This window comes from Sinocyclocheilus anshuiensis, unplaced genomic scaffold (genome assembly GCF_001515605.1).
Source record: "Sinocyclocheilus anshuiensis isolate Anshui unplaced genomic scaffold, SAMN03320099.WGS_v1.1 scaffold637, whole genome shotgun sequence".
NCBI lineage: Eukaryota > Metazoa > Chordata > Actinopteri > Cypriniformes > Cyprinidae > Sinocyclocheilus > Sinocyclocheilus anshuiensis.
The window spans coordinates 1960586-1967861 of NW_015539816.1; the positions used below are offsets into that span (position 1 = coordinate 1960586).

Below are 7276 nucleotides of genomic sequence, written 5' to 3' on the forward strand. Positions count from 1 at the left end.
AGGCCTTCTGTAGTGAATCGATGCGTTTTTGTAAGAAAAATATCCATATTCAAAACGTAATAATCACTTTAATTAACCCGCACCCCACGGGCGGGCCGGAAGTGCGTGTTTAGGCGTGTCTGTGCTTTTAATTGTCTTTGTTTTAAAACAATATTCAATCAACTATCATAAACTATATATCATTTGACAGCTAAAACACTCAAGATCCATGTTCTGAATGCTCAAAAACAGGGGCGCACAGTAAGTGGTTAATGTAGCTTGCGCTCACTGTTGTACACAGAAGCAGTTCCAAGAGCATGACGTATGAGGTCAGCGCTGCGCATGCGCGGTGAGTCTCGTGAAAACCAAAGTTTGTTTACAGGATCAAAGGAAGCAAAGTTTCCTTACTTTAGCAAAGGAAAACCAGTCTCCTCTTGGCTTATATCTGAACTAACCCTTTAAGGTAACTTTCTTCAAATAAGTTTTTCCATCTAGCTTGCGTCCATCTTGCAGCTTTATTTTAATTAACAAAAACATTTTTTTGTTTTGTTTTAGTTAACAACAACACTGCTATTAAAGTTACTTTGTAATAAAACTTACACATTAGACACATTAATATTATTAGCATTTATTTTAAATGTGTATATTTTGTGATATCTTAATTTCTTTAAAAAATCTTACTGACCTCAAACTTCATTATATTAAATATTAATTTAGGAAATATTAAATAATGTAATATCAGTGTAATATTTTAACCATATGTTACAATAAAAAATGAGCAACTACTGATAAACTGCTCTGCTAGCTGATAATTTAAGTAAGAAATCTAACATTTTTGCAAAGTGAATGACCAAATTCAAATTGGTTGAAGTTTTGTTATTGAGGGAACTCAATCCTTTGTGTATATTCAGAAGGTGTTCTGGCAACATTTTTGCTTGTTTGGTCATAATGTTGCAGGTTAAGCTCAGGGCAGGAAGTACTGATCATAAATCAGTGGGATATCACAGACTGGAGTCAGTTACTCTAGTCCAGGCCAGCCAGCGACTCAGACCCCCCAGCAAGCGGATCAGACTCGGAGCACATTTCATCTCAACAACACTGAGAAAGAGAGAGAAATAAGGAAAGAGTACAAGAGAAACTCATATGGCCGAAACGACTCAATCAGATCATAGATATGAAACTGCAGCCGAAGGATTTCTGAAGAATTGTGAGGTAACCAAATAAAAAAGGAGGACAACTGGAGCTTAGGACTGTGAGAAAGGAGAAAGGAAAATAAACTGAGAAGTATGAATGTAAAATATAAAGACTATATGCTAAAGAAATGCATGTGGCCAAGTAGGAACTAGGAAGTAGGACAAAAACATGAAAATGTAGATTTTTTTCATGTACTTTCATTGGGAACTTTGAAAATGTTGTTTACATTTCTGTGCATGTGTAAATTAATAATTTGCATAGTAATGCATTTTTGGACATTATCGCCATGCCTTGAATGTGTCAACGTGTTTATTTGTGTGTGTGAGCGAGAGCATGTTAATGAGCGGTCTTCTCTTATCTTCTCTCTTGGGTGTGTTGTTTGTAGCTGTTGTACGTCACCCATCCCTGGCACTTCAGACCAGACCATCTCTCACTGTCTCCTCATCTCCACAGCGGCCAGACGGCTGTGAGGCCACTGGATGGAGGGAGTGCAATGAGCTGTCTTTTTTCTAATGAATAGCGCTGATATCCTGTGAGTGACCTGTCAGATGTGACAGGCGAGACGTGAGGGATTGTTCAAAGGTAAAGTTTTAAATGGCATGCAGAAATGTATCTAAAGGAGACAGACACCAGAGAGGCATGGCTATCATGGGATAGCGGGACAGTATAGACTTATCTCTGTAATGAGAATAGAGAAAGAAAGAGGGGGTGGAATCCCAAAGGGTTTCTCTGGTCAAGAAGATAAGGGACATCAATGTTGTTGTGCATGCATTTTACAGCATGGAAGGCTTATTGTTAAAAATGTTTCCCTTTTGTAGCTCATGAGACTTTGTCTCAGATGTTTCTACTAAAATGCTTGAGACTAATGAGATAATTGATGACAGTTGTGAACTGGATGTGGATATGACATAGCCCATTTAATTTGAAAAAATAATTGACAAGAAATGCTAAGATTTTTTGGGAATGCTTGGGGGCTAGCGGGGAACAGATCGAAAAACTGCTCTCAAAAACAATCATATAATAATCAATAAAAAATAATTATAAGTAAATATATAAAGTTTATATAGTCAAGGGCAGCAATACTTCAACAAAGTTGTTTCTGCCTCAAAGTAAAAAATGAAAGGGTAATTGTGAGATTAAAAATTATAAGGAAAAAGTGGTCACAAATCAATTGTGAGTTGCATTCAAAACTGCATGTTGTTTTTTTTTTTAAGTAGGCCTAATTGCATCCATATGAATGTTGTGAATATAATCTGGACTTACTACATTTACATTTATATTTTAGTCATTTAGCAGACGCTTTTATCCAAAGCAACTTACAAATGAGAAAAAAAACATTTGTCATGTTACTTTCACATGACCTATCAGCTTCAGTTGCATCACTTTGTTGCCACTCACAACTCCTCTCCCATGGCCTCATGGGGTAGTAAAGTGTCCATCAGATGCGCACTCTGAAATTTCGGCGGACGTAATAGGTCAGTCATCCACCTACTGTTTTGTGAATGCTGTAAAAACTGGTCTACTCTTTTCACATACTGTCACCTACTATGTAGGGAAGTGCGTATTCACATGCAGGTAGTCATGTTGTAAGATATAAAGTTGCAATTAGCCTACCTTGTTATTCTGGGCTTCCGTAAATAGGCCTACTTGACAGCACAATAAACTGAAATGTTCTCTAAGTTGCTTCATTCAACATCAGAGTACATTCACCAGCTCCCACAGAAATCTTGTAAATACCCAAACATAAGTTTTTCATGTCTGTTCTCAATTATGCCATCATTTTATCCCTATGACTAAAGACTTAACCATGCATGTCAGGGCTAGCTTTAAAAAACAGCCATTAAAAACACAATTAAACATTAATTTGCGGTTGGTGTGGAGGTACTACAAAGAAGTAGCATTTTTAGGCATTTAGTTGCATTCCAGAACACCGGAAGTTCCACTCAGCCGAAGCGTTTTTCTCACTCATCGCGTTTTATAATATGCTATGTAGCTCTACCCCAAAATATGATGCTCTCAAACTGCCTAATTCAACAGTAGCCTGTCCTATTTTTGGAGACAGTTCATTGGAGATGCTACGCGAAAACAAAGGTATATTATATACAATGCGCATTCATTAGTGGTTAAACTGAAAGAGGATTGTTGAGGCGACAAAAGCTGCATTGTGACCGCGGCAGGTCCTCTCTATAGGTTACATCCTCCACGGCTCATCTTTCCGACACTATGAAACAGAAACCTTACAATATCTGGCTTAACATACAGCTTTGTGTAAAGTGTTAATTACACAGGTGTTAAAGAATGTGTAGCCGATTAAATAGACCACTTTCATTACTGTCATTATCCTACTTAATATGCAGTAGGTTGTTCTAAATTATAATTATTTGTTATTGAGATGTATTAATTGAAACAAAATGTTGTTGAGTATGACAGTGATTTGAGAAAACAAAAAGTGTCATCTGTTTTGTAAAGTTGGGCAAATACTACCAGGTAAACTCAGTATATGTGTCTATAAGTGGGATAGGGAAAGCGAAAATAAAAATATTTCAATTAGCTTGTGTGAGAAACTGACGCTTCTCCAATTACCACGTATTACTTCATTCATTATCAATGTTTGTTCCTCATATTTACCGATAGGGGGCAATATGTGCCACACAATGAACTTGCTTACTAAACTGAGTCCCTTCACTGTCATCTGTCTTTTGAGATCATCCTTTAGTGAATAGTTCACAATACAGTGAATAAAAATATAACGTTTATTAGGGGTATAGAACTATATTTAAGCGCTCATTAATTGCATTTAATTGTTTTGTGGAGGGGGGAAAAACTTGAGGCAACAATTAATGGACTTGTATACTTTACTTGTAGGCCTGTCTCTCTTTAATGCTTTTCTAAGTCTCTCTTCTTCTTTTCTTTCTGTTTAATTACCCTCCTAACACCCCCACGTCAGGGTCAAGAGTCTCTCCCTTTTTCTTTCGCTCTTTACCTTCTAATCTGTTCATCATTATAGTCTTTTTTGCCAGCCCCCACGTACTCTAAAGCAATTTAATGTTGTGAACTGTCTCAAAGTATGTCTTTGACACAACTGTCTACATTTTGTCTGGGAAGACCGCATGCGTTTGCAGTGTTATTCTATTTTCCAGAATGATTCCTCCTTTCTTTTTATATTCTTGTGAGTCTTATGCACATTATTGTCTCTCTGAGTGTGAGAACGGAGAGATAAATGGGACGTGAACTTATTTACAGTATAGTACTTTTGTAATTAGATAAACAGGCCTCTAATTTTAATATAATAGAAGCCCTGACAGTAGAAACCCACACAGCATTCATTGCTGGTATCAATCAGTCATGAAACATATCAAAGCGCCTGGTGTCTGTGATATAAGAGCAAGTCCTTTGCTTCACTGTTGCCATTGAATTCATTTTTGGATTTTGAGTATGATTTATTTCACAGCACATGGAAAAAAGGGAACTGAGCCCTGGGATAAAACAGTTCAGACAATGAGCCTCACATGTTGCTTTTGTATGTGATCTAGGTTTTTTTTTTGTTTTGTGTAAGGTAAATGGAGATTTGACATTTGTCTGGGTGAGCGAGCAGAGGCCACAGGACTCACCTCTCCACCTCACACACACACACACACATGCTTCAGCAGATTATGACCGCTAATCTCACTTTATGGCACGCTGCTTCAGGCCAAACACTCTCACATTCACTTTCTCTCTGATCTCTCATTCTTCTTCTGTTGCTGCTATACACACATACAGCTGGAAGCTGGCCAGGCATCATATCACTGTCAGTTCAGCTGAACAGAGTGAATGAATTCAAGATGAAAATTCTGTGGGCATAATAACAGTATCAACAACTCATATAGATAAAAATGACAGTTGACACTTTTGTGGTATACAGTGGCTCCAGAAGTATCTTGACATTAAAATATATATGAATGCCATAGCATTAGATAATAGAATGGGAAGATAGCACAAGCACACTTTTCTAACAAAACATTTCAATTAATGTGTTTTTAAAATATTTTGATTAAAAAAAACAATATATAGTATTTATTTTTTTATTCGTTCATTAATTCCACTCAGTTGATATTTTGTTTGCTAATGCACTGAAATTCATACATTTTCAAGTGTGTATTTTCATTTACATTTTCAAGTGTAAATAATAATTAATCAAATAAATAAATTAAAAAGGTAATTAAGACTTTGACATTTTTGTTTTAAAATAATTTTTTTTGCCCAGATTACAGCGATACCAATAAAAAAGTAAATAGTGAAATTTTATATGTACAAAGAAAGATCGTATTACTTTTTTAGTTTTTTTGCATTTTCATTTACAATTTTAACTGTAAATAACTTCTTTTTTTTTTTTTGGCCACTTTGTTTGGATTTCTAATGCAGTTAAATTCATGCATTTCCAAGTGTCAATTACATTTTCAAGTTTAAATAACATTTAAAAGGCTTGTTAGTGCCTAAAGTGTACCCACTTTTGAAGCTTTACTGCCCTGTCACAGTTTTGTACCTTTTTTGAGTGTGTGTATGTATGTATATACAATGGTTTTGCTGCTGATACCACAAAGTGCTGATTGTCACTGTTTCTTCTCACAGTGATGAGAAGCATAAATCAGAGAAACTGTGGACTGAGTATTTTTTTCTTTTTACTGTGGTTCTTGTTTTTTGCACCTCTGAAGTGGCTTTGAAAAAGGGTTTGCCTTTTGTGTCATCAAATGTGATTCTAACATTTTTTCTTCTAACCCTCAGACACTAAAAAAAGCAACAACACAAAAGCCTGAGCTTCAAGAGCATCTCCAGACCACAACAAAACAGCAGTAAGTGCACACACATATATTTAAAACTTAAATGCTGACATATACATTGAGAATCACAGTCACTGCTTACTATAGAGTGCCAAGCTCCCTAACACATATGTGCCAAAACTGTTAATGATTCGGGACACATCACACAAGCCCACACATTGCTTTCAAGCACGCTGATCAGAAACAGGCCTTTCTTACACAGACATATAGAGGCATGGACACAAATAAATCAAAGATCAGGCCTCATTCTGCATTCCCTTAATGTGAATCAGCATTGAAGAATTTAACCACTAGACTGTTAAAGTGAAAAGTGAGAACAAATATTCAAAACATTAATCATGAAAACATGAATGAATCTTGGAAGTATTTTTTTGCACTATGATTACAGTTTCAGAAATTTGACAATTTAATATTTTATTTCATTTTTATGTAATTTTTAAGCAATCTTCAGAGATGCACAATATATCTACAGCATTTCAGTCAATGTTGTTGTTGTTTTTATTTTGCATTCTCATTTCCCCTGTTTTTTTTTACATTTAGATTACATTTGTTGCTCTCTTAAAGGGGTCATAGGATGCCCATTATCCACAAGTTGATATGATTCTTTAGGGTCTTAATGAAAAGTCTGTAACATAGTTTGGTTAAAATTTCTCAATGGTAGTGTAAAAACACCTTTTTTACCCTGTCAAAAACAGCTCTTTTCAGATCAAGCTGTTTCTGTAGCATTTTCCTTTAAATGTTAATGAGCTCTGCTGACCCCGCCCCTCTTCCGAGCTCATTAACTGAGAGACCTGCTCTCAGAGAGACTGTTTACTTTAGCCGCATTCATTGTGAAACTTGCTAATTAGCACATTATTAGGAAAGGCGATTTGCAAAGATTCATTACAAAACATTATACTCACTTCTTCTGTAGATGAGGCTGGATCATGAATGATTCACGCAAACATAGACGCATTTATGTAGAAACAAATAATTTACTGCGAGTTCAGCGGCTCAGATGTCGGGAGTAAATGAGGACTGCTGTGTTCATTATTACATCCAACAACAGAACACCTCAATCGCTTAGGAGTCATTCTTGTCTACATCTGCTCCAGCGGTGAAACAATGGCGGACTGATGACAGCTCACTCAGGGCGGGTCTAAGGTAAGACACCAGTCCAGTAGTGCTAGGCCGTATGACCAAAAATTTATATCACGGTATTTTTCAAAATTATACTGGTTTCACGGTACATGACGGTATTTTTTTTTCATGCATGACCGGGTGTTAACCATATTTTCTACTGA

At 36.2% G+C, this 7276-nt stretch overlaps 1 long non-coding RNA gene across 1 annotated transcript in view; it reads left to right on the forward strand.

Annotated features, from left to right (window-relative positions):
- Positions 1-6015, forward strand: part of LOC107683997 (uncharacterized) — a 23139-nt gene extending 17124 nt beyond the window's left edge. Inside the window, exons 2-3 of the long non-coding RNA XR_001633802.1 lie at positions 1559-1755; positions 5938-6015. This is a non-coding gene — a long non-coding RNA (uncharacterized LOC107683997). The remainder of the gene's footprint in view (positions 1-1558; positions 1756-5937) is intronic.
- Positions 6016-7276: the final 1261 nt, after the last annotated feature.